A 22,250-nucleotide genomic window follows, 5' to 3' on the forward strand; every position below is an offset into this window, starting at 1 on the left:
AACGCAGATGGAATATAAGAACATGTCCTTTTAGAACAGGACAGATTGATTAACTCAATTGCTAAATGGATTGCTGCCGACTGTAGGATTATGTTCAATGATATGGGAATAGAACAAACTAAATATATTCACTATATTAGGGCTGTCGATTTAATGCATTAATTCAGTGTGATTAATTATATAAAAAATTATGTGTTCAAAAAAATTTAAGCAATTAATCATGTCCCCAGACCATAACCCAGATAGCAATATGTCGGCGGGCCGCTGGCGGTGCTCCGGCGTCACTAGAAGCGGCAGAATGGCGATATCGCAAACACGTTTGATGGCGCACCGCCGGCGGCAGCCGCTTTTTAAAAGCGGCAGCCGCCTTCCTACCGCCTTCGTTCCGCGGCCGGCCCGCTGGCCATCCGCCGTTCCGGCGCCGTTATATCGAAGGCGGACCTTCCGCGGGCGCCGGAGGCAAACGCTTTTCGAGCGATCTGCGCCGCTTATTGTATATATATATATATATATATATATATATATATATATATATATATATATATTTTTTTTTTTAATATATATATATTTATAGCATGCAGTTTATCAAGAATAATGATTGATCAAACCAGACAAATTTCCATTTGGCGTTTTAATTCCACATTTCAAAGTACAGTAACTGTCACTGAAACAAGATATCAGATCACTGAAATATAAATAACAGAAAAATACAAACATTATATACACACACACACACAAAAAAACATGCAGGTTTCCAATTCAATTTTGGTAAAAAAAAAATAAATAAATTAAAAACACTATTGTAACACTTACAATAATTGTTAATAATATAAAGAGGTCAGCTCTGGGATGAAAAGAATTACCAGTAAACATAAGCAATGAGGATATTTGGTACCAAAGAAAGTGCAGGATACCAAATAAATTGAGGTATAACATCATATTTACAAGTCATTTCTAACAATAGGATAAGTGGTAATAATTTAGAGTCAAGCTCTGGAGTAGAATATACCATTATAACTGCAATGCTGACCTGTGGCACAAGGATTTACAAGCTATATTTAACAAAAGAATAACAGTTAAGCACTGTGACAGAATGAAAGTAAAATTTTTGTTACTAGTTAATGTGCAATATCAAATATCAGGTATGAAATAGGATTTACAAACTATAATAGAATCGTTAAGCACTGACGGAATGAAATAAGCCAATACTAAAGTCATGGTAAGTAGAATATTTGATACCAGATAATGTGCAAATATCAAGTATTAGATGTATAATCTAAGGATTTACAAGCTATATTTAAAAATAGAATAGTTAAGCACTGTAACAATGAAATAAGAAGCAAATTGTATATGAAATAATTGAGATCTTTGGTATCAAGGAATGTGCAGGATAACAGGTATAATATACATTTTGACATTCAACTTACACATGACAACAAGTGGGAATAAATATAATTAACAGCAGAAAATCTGGCTGTAGAGAACACAGCCAATTAGAATGTCTGGAGAGGTTGGGGACTGCGTGGCGTAGTGGGCTAAGAATCACCGGTTTTCCCCAACCTCCAGAATGAGGCAGTGCAAATTGGCATATCTTCAGTGATTTCTCGTGCGCCTGTATAAAAGGACAAACCATCCCATATTCATCCAAGGAGCTGCCCTCAAAGCAGGGTCACGAGAGGAAAGAAAAAAAAAAAAGAAAAAAAAAAGCCATTTCCACAGTGAACAGTGTGGATTGGTGAGTGTAGTCTGACACTTTTAGCAGGCTTTTTAGGGGTCTTGATGTTACTGACTGCAGGATAAAGAAAGGGTTACAGTTGTCAGTGATGCTGGGGTGTCAGTAGTCAGCCTAGGTTTAAGGGGTCGGCTGTGGGTCCCTCTCAGCTGTGCGGCGCCTTTTTCCACCTTCACGGTCAGATGCTCCTTTCAGGTAACGCGTAACGTTAACCTGGATCGCCTCATCAGTGGCATCCTGGGTTGCCGGGTTCTTCCAGATGGCTCCTGTATAAAATAAAGATCTGTCATTCCATTTGAATGGCATAAGGTCATACACATCTACTTAAATATAAAAAAAATATCCAACTTACTTTGAACAATGGTCTTCAGGAACATGTTTCTAAAACATGATTTATCCCCTACACCAGTCCAGGTTGTTTGATGGAAAGGTGATTAGAGAAGATACTCTGAAGCATTCGCCACACGGTTGTCTTTAGGGCCCTCCCACATTTGATTGCCAAAAACCGAAGCTGAAAATACAAAAAAAACATGTTACAAATTACATTTCTCTGAAGCTTCTCATAAATTTAAAATGTGACAGGCTGTGGATTCAGACTGTAGAATATGCTGTGTACGATCTTAATTTTACTTTTTAGATTACCCTATGGCGTTATAAACGAAATCGGCACACTTACAAATCGTTGCTGGAGCTCTTTATCCTGCCTCAAACTGTTGTCAAGCAACGCCAAATCTTCCTGGGTGTCTAGGGGGAAGTAACAGATCCCCTGGCAGGGATAACTCTCCAACAGACACATTGGCACTGAAATGTTGCAGCATAGCATTTTGTTGTCCATGCTACGCACAACATCGCCAAACTCCAAGACGTCGCAGCATTAGGGTTTGATCTGCACCTACAGGGGTTCCCAGAATCAAAGAATAAAGTAGTCAGTCCTGGTCCTTCAACTACTAAACTATGACATTTATATCTAGGTCTACTACATGTACAGGTGGCCCCAGTGGGAATTAAACCAACAACCACAGGTGTTGTTTGCAAGTTGTACCCGATTGCCCAGTGCGAGCAAATGTCTTCAACATTGTTCCAACTTGCTTTACCTGCTCTTGAAGTGAGCCGCTGTCACCTGGGAAGTAACAATATATTGATTAGCAATACACTAAATATAATAGTAATATAATATAACCACAATTATCATACCAGTAACTTTCCCTGTAATTTCTATCCACAGTATGTTATGCATGGCATACAAGTTCATAAAGAAGAACCCTTATGATAACATCAATTTCATTTTTTTTCTTTGAAGCAGAATATTTGTTTGTAAAAGGGGAGGAAAAAGAAAATAATGAAATATTGGTATACAGATTTTGGTTGATATATCATACTGTACAGTGAAATTTGCTATTGTTGTATCCCTACTCACCTGAAGGACGGATAGATCAGGCAAATCTCCAGTCAGGCCTTTGTAGAGTGTGCTCCTTTGAATAACATAAAACTTTCATGAGTGGGAAGTTGCATATCCACAGGTATTTTAATTCAAACATGCAACATATTGTAATAAATCTACAATATTCAGCCTTTACCTTACACCCTCGGTTGTTGTTCTACACTTTTATTATGTTAAATACTTATTTATATAGTTTGCTCACTGTATAATCATGATAGCCTAATACTTATAACACAAGATTGCATCTTAAATGAATGACTGAGTTGAAAACTTGAATAAGAACGCATTTTACCAGCTAGGGAAACTTACCTGCCTACAATAACTGTTTTCATTTGAGTTACATTAAACATGAATTACCTTAGCCGAGTCCCCAGGAACATCGGGCTATTAAACTAACAAGCCTGTAACTGCGGTCTTATCAATTCTATCTTCACCATACACTCAAACTGTGAGGTTTATCTGTTTTCCTCGTGGACCTGTAGCACAATGCCCTGACAGTGACTTCACCTGTGCCCTGATCTTTATTAGAAACTGAGAGGAGAGCAAGTTAATATAATTGATATTACAATTATCACAAAAATTAACAAACAGTCTGCATTAAAACTAAGAAAAAACAAGCTTCTATACTAACCTTACATAAAAAATGAACACGTGGCGAACTAGCTTAGCCGCTATCTGCCGGCACACCACATTAGATTAAAATACTTACCCTTGTAGTTGTGCAGACTCGATATGTAGAGTTTAAACCCCTTGTCCCTCTTGCTTGTCGGAGCAGGGGACCAGGCATCAACAATGCGATGAACATCGCTAACGCGTATTTTCTGAAGATTCTGGAGACATCGAGTAAAAACAGACATTTTGGGCGACGCGCAAGTAAACTGGAAACAGATATGGCGACAGCGGAACTTCACAGTTCAGTCTTTGTAATGTGTTTTAGCAATACATTTTTAACATTTATAATGCGTTTAGATTTTTTTTTATTGCCTTTACAGGGACTTTAACACTTTCTTAAACATTTGTACAGGTCATAATTGCAAAACCTGTAAAAGGTAAAATAACAAAAAAAAATCGAGGTAGGAAAAAATGTAGACATAAACCAACTGTGAAACCAGAGGATAATTTCGCTTTTTCATTGAGTTTATCCTTCACGTCAAAACAGGGATTTTCATGTTTATGACAGATATCACCATGGTTGCAAAAAAAATAAAGTATACCCGAGATTTTGGCCATGTTGCAGATGTCTTTCACTGATAGTCAGGCATTCGTGAAAAGTCTAACTTCATCAATTTATTCTGCTAAATTGTTCATACCATGAATTAAATATCTATTTTAAAACCTAATCAGAATCATAAAGATATTTATTGCCAAGTAAGTTTTACAAAAGGAATTCTTTTTGGTTTATTGGTGCATGTCTCAAATGCACAGCAATCAAAGAAATGTAAACAATTTTCAAGTGCATAAAATAATTCAATATATTTTACATATATTACTGTATAATTGCTTCAGAGTTTCAAAGTAATTTAAATGTCATTTCCTAAACCTTACCTTATCATGGAATCAAGAATCAAGACTCTGTTATAAACCCTAATGGCTTTGGAGCAAAAAATAATAATAGCCAACATGGCTGGTCGATTTTGAGAGTAGAAATCCTTGTATTACAAAGCGGCTTGCCGCCAGCTTTTTCGCGGGCGGCATGTCACAAGAAATGGGAGTGACGAATTCGGCGGCAAACATTTCATCCCCGCCAGTGGGACGCACCTATAGCCGACAGCTTAGGGTCGGCGGCAAAAAGAAGCCGTGCGGATATTTTTTGCTATCTGGGAATAAGGAATATTCCCTTCATTTAAGCAATTCAAGCTTGTAGTCCCACCTGTTTTCTCCAGGGGGCAGTAAGTGAAACTCCAGCTTTATAAGCAACGCTGTGAACAAAGTCACACTTACAGATAACATCTTCTTGCATACAAACACAACTTGATGGAGAACAAATCCGAAGGTAGGGATCTCAAGACATGTTTTTAAGTTTCAAACAGTGACTTAAAAACTGTATGTAAGACGCTTCAAAAACAGATTAACATTGGCAGGTCCTTAGACAGTCCTTATAATAAATCTCGGACTAATTGATGAACTGTAGGCCAATGATGGGCTTATGTTCAATAATATGGAAATAAAAGATTTATTGCGTTCTAAAGCCACTTTTTGTATTGTATTTTTAAATACTTAATTTGTATTCCTAAATAATGTATTGCACTTACATTTTCTGTATTTTTATTTAAATAATAAATAAATAAATAAATAAATATATATATATATATATATATATATATATATATATATATATATATATATATATATATATATATATATATATATAAAACACACTCTACAGTCTACTGGTGCAAATGTCTTGTTTGTCTTGAAGTTCAGGTTGTCTTCAATGAGAGGCAGGTCATTTATGGCTGTTGCTTCTCCACTTTGGAATGCTCTCCCACAACCCCTTTGGGAACTCACCACATTCGCCTCCTTTAAATTGCATCAAAAAACTCATCTCTTCACTCAGTGCTATTTCTCGGCTGCTTGTTAGGGAGGTTTTTTGTAGTGTATGTGTTATCTGTCCATTTGCTCTATTTCATGTATTGGCTCTCATGTAAAGTGACCTTGGGTTCAAGAAAGGCGCTATATAAAATAAACATATTATTATTATTACTTCTGAATCTCAAAAGACTATATAGAATATAACAATAGTGGTCATTTCTCACGTTCTTTATCATTGATTATGACATACAGGACTATATTGTTAATTATTGCACCTGCAACTAAGTAGAAAGTGATGCCCTTTACCACGAACGGGATACTGATCTGACTCTACATTTTAAAAAGGCCAGGTAAGCTCTGACATATTGCTACTTCTGAAGGAAAGTCTGCCATTATACATCCACAGAGAAGTCCTTTGCATAATGTAATTGTACCAGCCTGCTGTTATATTCAAGCCCCTGGCAAAGTAATACAAAATCACAATACATAATCACCTATCAGACATTGTCACAATGTCTTCAGAAACCTCCCATTCTAGTGATGTGAACTCTTTTTGTTGTGACTTTGAATTACTGAAAGCTTTGCAAATAAGAGGGGGTAAAAGTAAGAGCCATGAAATAATAAAGAGAACAATCACATGAATTAAATAATGAAAATGAGTATTATGCACTCCACTGTAAAGGGATCTTTTAAGTATGAAATTTACATCAAATACATTGCATCAATGTAAACTCCATGATGAAAATTTTAACATTATGACAAGTACATTTGAAGACTGAAAGTTCACAGAAACAAAGTACGTAGGGAAACACTTTTCATTAATATTCCCCTTGTTAAGGGTTTATTAATGACAAATAACTCATCTACAAATGTATTATACATAATTGATGTGTAGTTATAACAACAGCAGACTGTCATGCAACACTTGTTTAATAGTGAGCCATTTTACCTCACGTTATAAATGCTTAATAACAAACAAGAACAACAAGACAAGTAGGGACGATCCGGCGACATTGATGCGTGAAGGCAACGAAGGTTATCCCTCTCTGTTCCGAACCGACAAAATGTCTATTGTGGCACAAATCACAGAAACTTTTAATGATGGTTACGGGAAGAATGTGTCACAACACACAGCGCATCATACCCTGATGCGGACAGGGCTGCGTAGAAACAGATAATGGACACGCGAGCATCGAATCTGGACCTTAGAAAGGTGGTTTCCTGGTTTGATGAGTCCCATTTTCTTTTACATCATGTGGATAGCCGTGTACATGAGCGTCGTTTCCCTGGAGAAGTGATGACACCAGGATGCACTATGGGAAGACGACAAGCTGGTGGAGGGAGTGTGATGCTCTGGGCAATGTTCTGCTTGGAGATCCTGGGTATAAGGTAAATTTATGATGCCACCTACCTAAACATCGTTGCAGACCAGGTACACCCCTTCATGGCAATGGTATTCCCTGATGGCTGTGGCCTCTTTCATCAGGATAATGCACCCTGCCATACTGCACACATTGTTCGGGAATGGTTTGAGAAATATGATGAAGAGTTCAAACATTACCTGGCCTCCAAATTCCCCAGATCTGAAACCGACCAACAGGTCCGATCCACGGTGGATCCACCTCGGAAATTACAGGACTTGAAGAATCCGCTGATTATGTCTTGGTGCCAGATATCATAGGACACCTTCAGGAGTCTTATTGAGTTCATGCCTTGGCGGGTTGGTGCTGTTTTGGTGGCCCAACATCATATTAGGCAGTTGTCATAAAGTTTTGTCTCATCAGTGTAAGTTAAAATCCTGACTATTCTGCACGTATTGCAGGAAAGTTGCCCTTTTTTATCCCCCTTTCTCCCAATTTAGAATGCCCAATTCCCACTACTTAGTAGGTCTTCGTGGTGGTGCCGTTACTCACCTCAATCCAGGTGGCTGAGGACAAGTCTCAGATAACTCCACTTCTAAGACAACCAATCCACGCATCTTATCACGTAGGTCATTGTGCATGACACCACGGAGACTCTGTATGTAGAGGCTCAGGCTACTCTCCGCGATCAGTACACAATTACCACGCACCCCATTGAGAGCGAACCACTTAATTGTGACCACAAGGATAGTGGTACCCCATGTGACTCTACCCTCCCTAGCAACCGGGCCAATTTGATTGCTTAGGAGATCTGGCTGGAATCACTGAGCACGCTCTGGATTTGACTCGCTACGCAGGCCCCCTGAAAGTTGTCCATTTTATTCATGTTGTTATAACCCCCCCTATGGATTATTTTAAATTGCATTTATAAATGACTTATTAGTAAATAATAAACCCCTTTATAAACCCTTAACAAAAGGAACATTAATGTAAAGTGCCTCCATATTTTGTATGTCTATTGAGGTCTTAATATAACACTATTACATACACTAAAATTTCCCGTTGCCCAAATTGGCCAAATGGTATGTGAAATGTTTAATATGGTCTTTTGCAGTAGCTACATAAAGCATAGTGAGATGCAAGATCTCTTGTGTTTACAAACAAATCATCATTTACATTTGCAGACAAAATTAAGTATGGTAGTGGTGACAAGCAATGCATAATGCTGCTATATTATTCTTTGATGAAGATTTTTGGGAAAAAAGTTTAAAAATCAATGTATTTTTTGTGTGTGTGTGTGTGTGTGTGTGTGTGTGTGTGTGTGTGTGTGTGTGTGTGTGTGTGTGTGTGGTGTGTGTGCGTGTTTTTGTGATTTACGAGGACAATTTTGTAAGTTACAAATTAGTAATTACAAGGGTATTATGCTATAAATGTGATTTATGAGGACATTTCTAGTGTCCCCATAATTCAAATCGCTTAAAAATCATACTAAACAATGTTTTACTGAAAATGTAAAAATGCAGAAGGTTTTCTGTGAGGGTTAGGTTTAGGGGTTGTGTTAGGTTTAGAGGATAGAATCTACAGTTTATACAGTATAAAAGTCATTATGTCTATGGAAAGTCCTCATAATGATAGGTAGACCAACATGTGTGTGTGTGTGTGTGTGTGTGTGTGGTTAATTACAATAAATAGAATGATATAAAAATTTAACAATAAATCATGCCCACTGACCGGCATGTAAAATCTGTAATTAGGAATTTCCCTACCATCTGAGCAATTCAAGCTTGAAATAACTTCTTCATATTTATGCACAGTCAGTCCAGTCACAGCTGCTACTACAGGCAATATGCCTTGCTAAACCACACTAAATGAGAGCAGACAGCACAGAATAAAGAGGGGGCCGTTCACACAGGATACATACTTGCATTCAAAACTTGCTGGACTGAGCTCAACAAAATTAAACCGAACGCTTTTACAAAGTTGAACTGCAGACAAAGTGGAATGCGATGTAACAAAATAACACAGACAGAACACAACAACATGTCTGCGGGAACATCTACCTTGGATAAACTGAAAAAAATGTAATGCAAAATGGATTCTTGTGAAATGTAGTTCAGTGGTAGGCTTATGTTCCATGATATGGCAGTAAAACAAACAATGTATTGACTTCTAAAGCAGCTTTCTGTAATCTAGACTACGATTACATCTGCCACAATAATGCAATGTCTTTAAATTATCTTGTAACACTTAACATTAATGTTCCCTTCAAGTGTTTATAAAGAGGTTCATAAATGATTCATAATTAATTTACAAATGCATATTAAATCATTAATATATGGATATAACAACATGTATAAAAAGTGACAGTCATGCAATACCAGCCAAATAGTAACTCATTTTACCTCACATGATATAAATGCTTATAAACACTTATTAAACTTTAGTAACATATGGACATATATGAATCATGTAGCTGCCAACATTAGAAGCCAATTTACATTAATGGCTATTGGGCTTTATTATATAATAAATGGGCATGAAGACCTGAAATGTCTTTGTGCAGAGGACTTTAGGTACAGTAACTAGGACTAGTTAAGTTGGGACAGCACTCAAGAGTAGCACCATTTATTTATTTCCAACTCAAGTCAGTAAAGACATAACAGTAATGAATATGAACACAAAGCAGACAGTATTAAAATGGCATAATCCTTCATTTTAATCACAATACAGTGATCTATGTCATAAATCATGAATTGTATGTTGTATTTAATAGTAGTATGATTTAGTGTATTTATTAAGCATTTATAACACTTGTGTTTTTGGCAAGTTCTCAGCAAGTATTGCATAAAATGTGCCCTTTTTTATTAATGGTGTTATTATTGTTTATCAATTAATTCTAATGCATTTGTAAATTACTTATTTGTCATTAATTATGTATAAACCCTTAATAAAGGGAACATTAATGCAAAGTGTTACTATTATCTTAATTTCAGGACTTTCTTGTTTTCTCTGCAAATAATGATATATCAAGTATAATCGGCATACAGAATGTTACAAAATGACCCCATTTTAGAATGTCATAGTTCAATAAAATCACTACTACTGGGGCACATGTATACCCTGTTAAACCCATTGGGTCCTTGCTTATCGTTTAGTAGCAGAGATAAGAGATTCGGTCTGTTCTGAATCATTCATTCCATGAGCTGCCATGTGTAAACCTGTTAAAGTGGCAACGCTGAGAGGCTCAGGGAATAGACATCACAAATTGCAGCATTTTGGAACTCACTGAAGGTAGCCATCACACCAAATTAAAGGAAAAGTGGCCTGTGATTCTGTTGATCCGCTTCAACGTACATTACACATCAAACCTTCATACATTTTCTATTGCCTGGTTGCCTCTGTCATTTACCTTCTTATTCGGATTGCTTTACAGCTTTGATTTCATATCCAGAGATGTTAGGTTTGCACCAATCAATGAACATCAGTGTCAAACAGCCTTTAGAGGAGTCAAAAAGCTACTAGAAACTTTTTTTTTCTGAAAAGTTTTGGGCAAATGTAGCATGAGCCAGGTATGAAAGTTAAGAAACAGGCTTGTCAAGTGATGTAGTGAGTTCTGGATTGTCAGAGTGTGCAGGTGTGTCTCATGAGCAAGATTTCCTCTTTTAACATTGAGATATTTTGTTCGACTCAAACGGCATATCAAAAGATTTAACAGGTAAAAGCTATTGACTAATAGAAGAGCCTTGATCTCTGAATGCCTCTAGGATGATAAGCACATTAAAGCCTGGTTCTTTTGGAAATTTCAAAGCACTATCAGAACTTTAATATCATGCAAAGGACGTTTGGTTCAGCTTGTCATGTACATGCGAGACACCAGTGCATTGCAGTATTTTTAGGGTTGCACTTCAATGTCATAAAATAAATCCATCTGCATCATAATTGCTTAAAGTTTGTGGCTAAAATAAATCATGGCTCAGTAGGCCAGCCCATTAACTGGGAGCCCCTCAGTAAGCTATTACAATGTTATGTGAAGTGCTTTAGCAAGGCGCAACTATTACTGTTGCTCTAACCTTCATTTAGGGATTTTCCAATGCAGCCATATCTTGGCACCAGAATATCATAGAGACAGGGGGGTGGGCTCTTTTGATTTTGAGCAGTGTACTGTGGCAATTGGAGGAGAGGGTGTGTGTGTGGGGGGGTGGGGGGGTCAACACATCCTTACTGCATTCCAAAAAATGCAAAGACAAACATTATTTTTATTTGCATATCCATTCACAAAGATCTTCGATGGCTGTATAAGATCACCGTTAGATCATATTTGGCCTCATACAGCTCCAGTTGTCGCTGCCAAGCATTTATTTGTAAAGAGTAACATTATCTATTACTTCCTTGCAATCAACTGGCTGCCACACAAAATAAAGTTATTTTCTCTTTTGTGATAAATGTTACATTGGGCATGAATATTTCAGGCACACATGCAACATTGATGGCTCACCCTGTATTATCCCTGTAACTGTGCCATCTCCTCTTTGCCTTTGAAAAAGTGATGTTGAAACGATGGCATTAGTCTTACAGAGACACTGCTGTAACAATCGCTGGCAATGACAGGCAGACGGAGACGATGATGATGATGATTTGAAGAACCCAAGTGCAGTTTATATACAGTGGCATCTAAACGTGAAACATAACAAAACATAAACATGAACCTGACTATACTTGACTAAACTTGACTTGACTTGAGGCTACACAAACACTACCTGACTCAGAACAATTTGAAACATCAGGGATAAATACACAGACATAGGAAACAAGTAAACAAGACAACCAATCACAAGATTGAACTAATAATAAGACAATGAAACATGAACCAATGACATAACATAACTGATAACAAGACTCATGAACACAAACCAATGAGAACAAATCACATGGAACAAGAGAGGATCACATGAGGGAACAGATCACATGACATGGCAATGAAACAGGAATTAAACTTTCAAAATAAAAGACATGAACACAATACATGAACAAAACATATAAACGTGACAAATGCACTGTTGTTTAAACAAAGGCATTTTCAAAAACTTGTATTAATTGTATTCGCCTCCTTTTGCAATTATTTCTATGTGGCTATGGAGAGTTTAATAACTAAATCATAAGATGTTTATCGAGAGTGGGTCATTTAAATATATTATAAACTTAACAGTCATGCAATCTAACCTACATGAGGAAAGTATTTTGTGCCTGTTACAGAGTGGTTAACTTGCATCAAGATGTCTTGGTTTAAGTCAATGTGTGAGTAGTTCAGTAAAGATTGTGTTGATAAATTGGTTTATAGTGCTGCGGAGGTGGAGGCGTGGTCGAGCGCCAGCTTGTGAATGGAAAGCGAGATCAGATATGAGAACGGTAAGGATCATCACCTGTCAATGATTGTATCTAACAGATGTTTGTCATTGCATTGACAGATTTAAGATCGAGACAGACGCGAGTGAAGGGAGAGAGCAGCATTCATCATGTGTGCATTCAATATGAAGCTGAAAAGAGAGTTTGATTTTTTTTTAAAATAAAATACCTTTTTTTGTGGTAGGATTTCGCTGTCTACCACTTCCTCCTTGCACCTTCACTTTAAACTTTAAACTCCACATTGGTGCCAAAACCCGGGAGCAAGGGGGGAAGAAGGCCATCATGGATGCTCACCTCTGGAGAATGTGTTCAAGACCCTTGTCAGCATCCACCATTCATCAGGCCCTCCCCAAGCTGCGTGCAGAGCAGCAGCAACAATTCATTGCGCTCCTCCACGCCCATGCAGAGGACCTTCAGGTGCTCTGCAGCTTGCTACACCAGGAGGTTAGCCTTCGCCCAGCAGCCCTGGGATGCCTGCCAGAGGTGGTTGCTGGTTGAGTAACATGACGTTGGGATTGTTATCTACCTGGTGTTACTGGAGTAGTTTATTGCTTGGCTTCCGAGAGGAACAGTCGAGTGAGTCCAGTACAGCCATTACTCCACACGACTATCCAGCAGGCAGAGGACCATTTGGTGGAGTTTTCGGAATCCTGCGTGCACCGGGGTCCTTTTTTCTCTGTCTCTTGTCTACCCTCACTTTCCCCTGCCCTTCCTCCCGTCCTGTTCCTCCTTCCCGGAAATGGGGAGTTCCCCCTCCTAAACCGGCTCCCCAGCTTTGGGGACTGCACAACCCACTGGTTTCCCCTGTCCCTCTCCGCTCTCACTCCCAGGTTGGTGAATCTGCTGCCGGGAGTGGTAAGTCTGGGCCGGTTTGCTGGAGCTTTAGGGAGCCCAGGCATTTCCAAGACCAATACCCGGTGATGGAGGTGGGGGCATTGGTTCGGGTCCCTGACGAGCCGCAGGTCACCCCCGATCGCATACCTGTGAGTGTTAAGGGGTGTACATACCAGGCCTTGGTGGATTTGGGTTGTAAACAAACCTCTATCCATCAATGCCTGGTTCAAGACAAGGCTTTGGGTGCTAGTCACAGGGTGAAGGTGAGGTGTGTGCATGGGGATATTCACGATTATCTCTTAGTGTCCCTCATTGTTCAATTTAAAGGGCAAAAGCATAGAATAGAGGTGGCGGTAAGTCCTCGCCTCACCCATACAATATTTTTGGGAACAAATTGGCCAGTATTTAACCTTGTTGAGGGAAATTTGTTTGGATGGGTCCTGTAACAAAGTGTTTTGGTGTATGCTTTGCTATGCACTGGCTAGGGAGGCTGGATCAGGATGACGTAAGGGAGGGGGAAGTCTCAGCTTCCCCAGCCCTTAGAGGATTCCCTGCAGGGGATTTCCCTCTGGAACAGTCTCGAGATGAAACCCTTTGACCAAGTGAAAGTTATTGATGTTCAACGTATTCAACCAGATATTGCACTCTCATATCTGTATTTTTCTATTATTAAGGAAGGGTTGTAGTAAGTTATGCATGGTGCTCAGACAAAGAAGTATACAATCCAGTTGTCGTGAAATGCTATTCCAGACAGCTCATTATGATCTGATGGTGGGTCACTTAGGACAAGAGAAAATACTGAACCGTCTAATGGCCTGTTTCTATTGGATGGGCATTCTCGGGGATGTCTGCAGGTGGTGTTCAGCATGCCACGTATGTCAGCTGTAGTGATGGGTTGTTCACGAACAAATTGGATTTAAGAGCCTGCTCTTGTAGGTGAATGTTGGGAGCCGGCTCGCATATCAGAAGAGCCAAAGATATGAATAATCTAAATAATATAGGCCTAAATGCTCAAGCGCACTTACTCGTTCTGACTGTCTGCCCAGAATAACACCTGTTGTTCCTGTCAATCATACACGAATTGTCAACTAATTAACCAAAGATGCATGAGGGAGGGCGGAGCCAAATTATTTCTTTGTTCAGATTTGGATTGTTACATTTATATGCACTTTGTTTATATACATTAAAAAGTTATACTTTAAATGTGAAATAGCATCCTTCTTTTTTACATTTGTTTCAATTTGTGGGATGCTGCAGTTTTGCAAATTGTTATTTATTTTTCTTTGATATAGTGCAATATTCTATTATCTGTACCGCCGCTACCTACCTGGAGTGGTGGTGGTCTAGTGGTCTAATGCACATAACTGGTAAACTGGTAATCAGAAGGTTGGTGGTTTGACCCCACAGTCACCACCATTGTGTCCTTGAGCAAGGCACTTAACTCCAGGTTGCTCCGGGGGGCATTGTCCCTGTAATAATTGCACTGTAAGTCGCTTTGGATAAAAGCGTCTGCCAAATGCATAAATGTAAATGTAAATGTCTACATGCATACTACGCAGTTTGCGTAGGGCACCAACTCCCTAGAGGGGCACCAGAAATTCCACCGGCTGCCCATAATTGCACGTTACATTACAATCGTACATTATTCAAAGACAGTTGTGGAACACAGACAATCACTTCACACTCATATCATGTGAACACCCCCCCTCCCCCCCTCTCTGAGTAGGGCATCAATTTGGCCAGGGGTGGCCCTGTCTATTATGCTGTTCAGACTGTATTCATTTTGAATAATTACATTTATATGCACTTTGTTTATATACAATAAAAAGTTATACTTTAAATGCAAATGTTTAATAGCATTCAATTTCATAACAAATCAATGCATTTTTAAATACATTGTTGTTAATATAGAGTATGATTTCATGTAATTATTTAATTAGAATTGTTTTAACACCAATTATAGTCAAACTATCGCAAACTGTTTGACTGAAAAGAGCCGGAATGCCCATAACTAGTCAGCTGGTGAATCTGCTGGCCACACCAAGAGCGCTATTGCACCCACTTCCATTAATCGAGGTCCCCTTGGAAAGAATTAGCATGGACCTTTTTGGGCCATTAGAGCGGATGTCACACAGACATAACTTTGTGTTGGTTCTAGTGGACTATGCAATGCGATATCCAGAAGCAGTACCTCTGCGCAACATTTGTGCACGTAGTGTTGCGGATGCACTCTTCAGAATAATCTCCCAAGTGGGTATTCTGAAAGAAATACTCACTGATCAAGGCACTACATTTATGTCACCTACACAACAAGAACTGTACGAATTATTGGGGATTCAATCGATTTGTACCTGCATTTATCACCCTCAAATTGTTCAAACAATTTAATCAGATCCTATTCATTCACAACAATGTAAAATTGGGTTAACTGGCTCGAACCCCTATTATTCGCAGTTTGAGAGGTCCCACAAGCCTCCACAGGATATTACTAATTTGAACTTATGTCTGGGTGTCGGCCAGGAGACGTGCTAGATGTCATACGTGAAAATTTGGAGAAGGGACCTTCAACTAGTAAGAATGAAATTCAATACGTTCTTGACTTGAAGGCAAAACTTCACACTTTGGGGCAACTAATACAGGAGAATTTGATCCAGGCTCAAGAATGACAATGTTGGCTGTATAATGGGGTACTCGACTATGCCAATTTGCATCGGGAGATAAAGTTCTTGTATTACTCCCCACATCGAGCTCCAAATTACTCACCAAGTGACAAGGGCCCTTTGAGTTCAAACAGTGAGTCGGGGAACTCGACTATGAGGGAACCTCAACATCCCAAAACCATAGAGAGAAGCGGTCTCCATGATGTAGGCAACGGTGGTTCCCAAGAGGAAGGAGCTCTTACTGGAGGTGAATTTAAAAGCCAATCAAATCGCCACAGACACTTGTGGAGACCACCTCCTGTTTGATTATAGTCACTTGTTTACCCAATAGCTGTTACAGTGATGATATTGGAATTTTAGTTGGGTTTTTGTTTTTTTAAATAGGAGTTTGAAACTAACAAAACCACTGCTAGAGACAACACACCATTGTGTAATTGGACTTTTGACTCCAAACTTTAAAGTAACTGATAGCCCTTGTGACAACTTCCAGTTGTAGAAATTGTCCTGGAACCTGCTATACTATCTCTATAGATATTGATATTGCTAGCCTATATTATAATCAATTATCTAAAGATGCCATATAATATGGGCACTGTAATGTCAAGTGGGTAACAATATACATTTGTATTTCCTTTGTTAAGGGTTTATAACAGGATTCAATAATGATTAATAAATGCATTATAAATCATTGACATATGTTTAAAACATATGCATACCATGCATTAAAAGGGTGTTTTCATGCAGTACCAGCCAAATAATGAGCCATTTTACCTTACATGTTTTAGATGCTTCATGACACTTATTCAACTTTAGCAACAAATGAAAATGTGCCTTAATGTAAAGTGGACACATTGAGATTTTATTAAAAAGTTGCCAATATTAAAAACCTATGTGCATAATCAGTATGGTAATTTATTGGTAATCAGGCTTTTATAAATGATATATGCTGTGAGTGAGCATGATGATATGAAACATGTTTATCCAAAGGACTTTTTAAAGGACTAGTTAAGTTGGGACAGCACTCAGAATAGCAACATTCTTTTAACATCTATGTGACAAAGAAAGTGACATCACAAGTGAGTCTAGACATAAAAACACAAAATACACTGTAGCAAAATGGCATTCCCTCCTTTTAATCTTACTATTTTTGCTGCATTTGAACATAAATCATATAATAGTGCATTTTATATATTTTTGTTTTATGTAAGTATGAATAAGTGTATTTATTAAGCTTGTATAACATGTATATTTAAATGCTCACTAATTTGCAAGTTTTACTTGAAAGTCGCCCTTTTAATTAATTGTGTTATAACAGCAGGTCAAGTGTATATAAATTGTAAGGTTTATAATAATTTCTATAAATATCATGCCTATACACAATTATAATGATTTAAACATGAATGTTAAGTGTTACCGTCAAGTGTTTCCTATTTCCCCTTCAGCAGCAGCTCCTGAGTTATGACAGTAATACAATAGTGTCTTCACCAGCAGCACGGTGTGTGGACGTTATATATGCGCTGTATGACGTCGAGCAGTTGAAATAGGGTGAGCTGGAATAGCGGGTCACTCTCAGTTGAAGGATGGAGTGAGAGCGCGCGTGTTATTCTATTAAAGGACTGTGAGGTTTTGTCAATCTCTGGAACACATACGCAGCAGATTTGAAGCACCGTTTCTGTATATCCGGAGCAATACGACAGGTAACGACTGATATATGACGCCTTTTGTGCGCTTCTGTCACTTTCCGCTCTCGGTGTATAACGGAATAGACGCGCTGTAGCCTACCGGAATAAACAAGAGTTCGCTTGCGTTTCTGTGGCTTTAGTATACGCAGTCATGGGTTTAAATAAAAAAATCATAACCCGCCATCATTATAAACCATTAGGACTATGCTTTATTGCGTATACATGTGAGGTGGAATGCCCAAACTCGATGTCTCTGGTGTATGTGAGTAATAAGTATGTGTAGCCTACCGTAAGTTTACGTTTGACACTTGGTGTGCGCTGCCGAGCATCTGTTTTAAACCCTAGTAAACTGCCATCCTAGTAGACAGAACTTTATAGGGGCATTATAGGGGTGCGCAACATTTGTGGACTTAAGTCGAAACGTTTATGATGCCCGGAACTGTCGTCGAGGTAAGCAGCTCACTAGGTTTTGCCACACAGACCACAATATTGTGACGTGTGGCTCTGCATTCCGCTGCCGAACTGTATTTAAACTCATTGTAATATATTGTGGTTGTGGGAGCATAATTGCTATCCATTAGAATTCATATCAACGTGTAAGGAAAAGTGTGTGTTTATGTTGTAACTTGTTACAATTTCTCCTTTAAATCACTTTCCTTCGCTAGCTCCTTTAAATGGCCCCGAGATGTGACAAATTAATTTGACAAGTAGTAGCCTACATATTGCTAATTCCATGAAAGTTCTCATTTATAGTCATGAAGGCTGCATGCGTTATAATTATAGAATTCGCGATATGCTGTTTAAGAGTTAGATATAGGTAGTATAACATATCAAACCACACAACTTCCCAAAGGTTTGTATTTGTTGTCATGGACCCATATAGTATAATGATTAATATGATACTGATCATATAAGTATCATATGGATAGGCCTACAGTAAAAAAAATAAAAAAAATAAAAACAATATATATATATATATATATATATGGGGAAATAAATAAATAAATAGATAAATAAAAATTAATAAAACAAAACAATTGGCTTTTAGATTGTCATTATACTACAACCAAAATAAACAATTTTAAAATAAATTTAAACAGTTTCTTTCCTCACAAACTGTATAACGATCTGTTTGTTGTTGTTGACTTTTAAAAGTATGACTGTCAATAAAATAAAATAATTGTGATTAATCTATTGATGTCCGACCAATCATTAAAAAGCATAATGAAACAGTTCTGAATCTCAAATTCAGTAAATGTGTTATTTTAGTTTAGTTAAACCTAGAAAATTAATATCTTAAGTTAACATGTTAACTTTGTCAGCCCTAAAAATATCTATTGTACATTTTTTATCTCTCTCAAATTTTTAGTGGACCCTTACGGTTCCCTTGGTGACCCAAACCCCAGTTTGAAACCCCCTGATCTAACCTATAATGAATAGTTCCATTAAGACTCACTAGAATTAATTATTTTATATTAAATAAATTGGTATTATCTCATTGTTAACGCTTCTGAAACTTTGTCATCTGTCTAACTCATCTGATGAATTCGGTCATTGTTGGTATCTGAATATAAATATATATATATAAGTTGCACAAAGTGGTGATTTAGGGACAATAGCTTTAGATCAAAGAGCATTCATAATGGGGCACAAGGACAATGTTGTATTTGGGATAGGAATGCTTATGGCAATTTATTCACATGACATAATAACTGGAGAGCAGGTGTGATCTAGTGTAGGTAAATAATCACATTGGCAGACAGCAGAATAGTTCTGCCATTATTCAAATCATTCCCAGCTGATCATGTATTTGATCATTGTGAAATAGTTCCTGCATCACATGTGCATTGGTACAGAGTCCTTTGAGTCCCACACATGTGGAAGAATGTTATTCACAGTCTCAGTTCATCAGTAGTTTGTGAATAAACCCCACTATACATTTCATTTACAAAGAACTGGTCTGTTGTGGCTCCACATGTAATTTGCAATACAATGAGAAGCTCTTATTATGTCAAACTGAAGTCTGTGTTGGTTATTATAATGCTGTTCAGGTATATACAGTATATCCTACTGCAACATCTGAAGGGTTTTGTTTGGATTTGTGCTAGGTGTTGTTATGTGACTTGTTTTCACAGTTTGACTTATGGTATGAGGTTTGCGGCTAACCCTCTCCAAACACTATTGTGTGCAGATATCACCTGCATTACAGTTGCAATGGCTAATTTGTAAACACAATCAGCACACATTCAGTCTCATTGCAGTGGGGCTGTGTGGTTGAACTGAGAGTTCTTTGCGCTTTTTCTTTTTTCTTTTTAGTAAGGTCAATATATCCCCTTGGAATTGATCTTTGGGGCAGTTTTACCTTTTTAACAGCAAATTGCCTGTTTATCTCAAATGCTTAAGTAGAATCAGCTAATTCAAATAAATATTCAATCTGAAAAAATATTGCTGTTATCAATAAAAATGAATAAACATCAAAAACAAAAGTAGCTGTAAATAATGCAAAAGATATTGTAAAACAATAAACACGCTGCTAGAATATATTCTAAATAATTGGATTGTTGCTATATGTTGAATTCTTCAGCTCTTTCTGTCACGGGAGATTTAGATGTATTTAGATTTGTGTTTCAAGTTTTGGAGTGTTTTCTTTACATTCAGTGTTTTTAGAGATGAAAACACTTTATATTTACTTTATATCACATGGTAGGAATTTACATGTGCCCTCGGTTTATATATGTGGGACAGTTTTGCTCTGAACGCTGGTTTATTTTAAACACTGATGTACAGTACATTGGGTTAATAGATTACTGTATATTTTCTACCAATTTATGTCAATAAGCATTCAAACGTTTAGTTTTGGAAGCATGTTTGTGTTGCTGGAATGCATAGAGTAAATCTCTGAATGTTTTGACCTGATTGATTAGGTTGTGTTTTTTCCCATAGATGCAATTCTTAGTTGTTACTGTTGTCAGTTTGGCCAGTTTATGTGAAAATCTAGATACAAGTTAGATTGAAAAAATAAAAATAAAATACAGAATAATTTTCTGTCATTGCCCAAAAATGCACTCAATTTCATATGCTGTTCTTTAACATGCTGGAAAAACAGGTAAGACACTTAATGTCTCTAATAAGAGAAAATGAACTAATAACTGTGTCAGATGTAAGACAGAAAACTAGACAGGCAAAACTTAAAAAAAAATAAAGGCTATAAAATGTATTAAAAAAAATGTAGAATAAAGAATATAAACATACTACAGTAAAAACATGTCATTTTGTTACCTTTACCTTACCATATTCAATACAAAAGTATGCTTAATCTAGCGTGACAATACATGTAATTTAACTGTAAAATACTGGAAAAAGTGCTTTTAATAAGAAAATATTTATATTTTTTATATATATACAATAAAAGCAGTTCGCAGAAATCCCTCTATTTGTTGTTATTAGTAAATAGTTAGTAAAAAGCAGATTTTTGTAGTTCAAGTGGTTGCTATTGTAACATTATTAGTAAATGATATGTGCGGTCATGAGCTGTAAAAATACATCAGGCACTAAAATGCTTTAAACTTTGTATTTTTGCGCTGAATTTCAGGCAACCACTGTCGACAGTTTTTAGTGTACATTGAACAAATATTATCAAGCAAAGACTGAAAAATAGCCAATAAAGCATTCATTGGATTCATTGGGGTTTGTCATGGCACAGCTGTAAGTGACAAGAGGAAGTATTGAATGAGTCTCACAGACATAAAGTATTAATTAAATTGGCAAACACGTGGGTGGCACGTCTGTTCTGAAAAGGTTATGACAGCAGGAAAAAACTATGCTAAATGTAAATAATAAAATGCAACTAACCATATAATAGTGCATTGTTATGATAGTTAAATAAAGCTTTTAATGGTAGGAAAAAATGCTTCCAACATCTTTAATGTTTGATATAAAGTTTTGGGATCGTTGTCACAGCTGTCTATGGCTTGCTCACTTTTAAAGCATGATTTTCATTTAAACTGCTCAATGAGGACTTTAAGGCTTTACAGACATTACAGCATCATTTTCTGGTACAGCATAATGTTCTTTAAAGCTGCTTTGAAATGATGTGTGTTGTGAAATGTGCTATACAAATGAAAATGACTTGACGTCAAAGGCTGTGCGTCCAAACTCTATGATTTTTTTGTTGGTGTTGCAAATGTATCTTTCACTTGGTATAATCTACCAGCCTGATCTCACAATGAAATCGGAAAGAGTAGATTGACTTTTCTTTTGTCAAAATCGGTATATGGTGACCGATATTTTGAAACACTGCCCCCAGTGGCCAAAGTGGTAAGTGTTGTAGGGCATATGGACACGTGTGAGCTGCATTTATGTCCAGGAGAGGTCGCCAAAAGCTAGTAGTGAGGCAAGTTGTTTTCAGCTTTACAGGACATTATACAATGAAGAGAAATGCATTTATTTATAGATTCTACCCCCAACCCAATCCCAAACCTTTCCTTAACCATTAGTGGAGTAAAAAAGTAATATTAGAGAGAAAAGTGAAACCTCCAAATCATCCTCGTCATTGATTATTCAAACATGGTTAGTGCCTGGTTGTGAACCCTAGTCTCTCACGCA

At 37.4% G+C, this 22,250-nt stretch overlaps 1 protein-coding gene and 1 long non-coding RNA gene across 2 annotated transcripts in view; one reads left to right on the forward strand and one right to left on the reverse strand.

The window, feature by feature from the left end:
• Positions 1 to 1,876: 1,876 nt before the first annotated feature.
• LOC127627394 (uncharacterized) lies at positions 1,877 to 2,648 on the reverse strand. The gene is made up of 3 exons (XR_007968543.1): positions 2,409 to 2,648; positions 2,085 to 2,243; positions 1,877 to 1,998 (listed from the first exon to the last, which is right to left on the reverse strand). It is a non-coding gene; the product is annotated as an uncharacterized LOC127627394 (long non-coding RNA).
• A 14,899-nt stretch (positions 2,649 to 17,547) lies between these two features.
• Positions 17,548 to 22,250, forward strand: part of LOC127627389 (follistatin-related protein 4-like) — a 451,612-nt gene continuing 446,909 nt past the window's right edge. The window contains exon 1 of the mRNA XM_052103721.1: positions 17,548 to 17,660. The gene's annotated coding sequence lies outside the window, so the exon portion shown is untranslated. The remainder of the gene's footprint in view (positions 17,661 to 22,250) is intronic.

The sequence above is a fragment of the Xyrauchen texanus genome, chromosome 34 (genome assembly GCF_025860055.1).
Source record: "Xyrauchen texanus isolate HMW12.3.18 chromosome 34, RBS_HiC_50CHRs, whole genome shotgun sequence".
NCBI lineage: Eukaryota > Metazoa > Chordata > Actinopteri > Cypriniformes > Catostomidae > Xyrauchen > Xyrauchen texanus.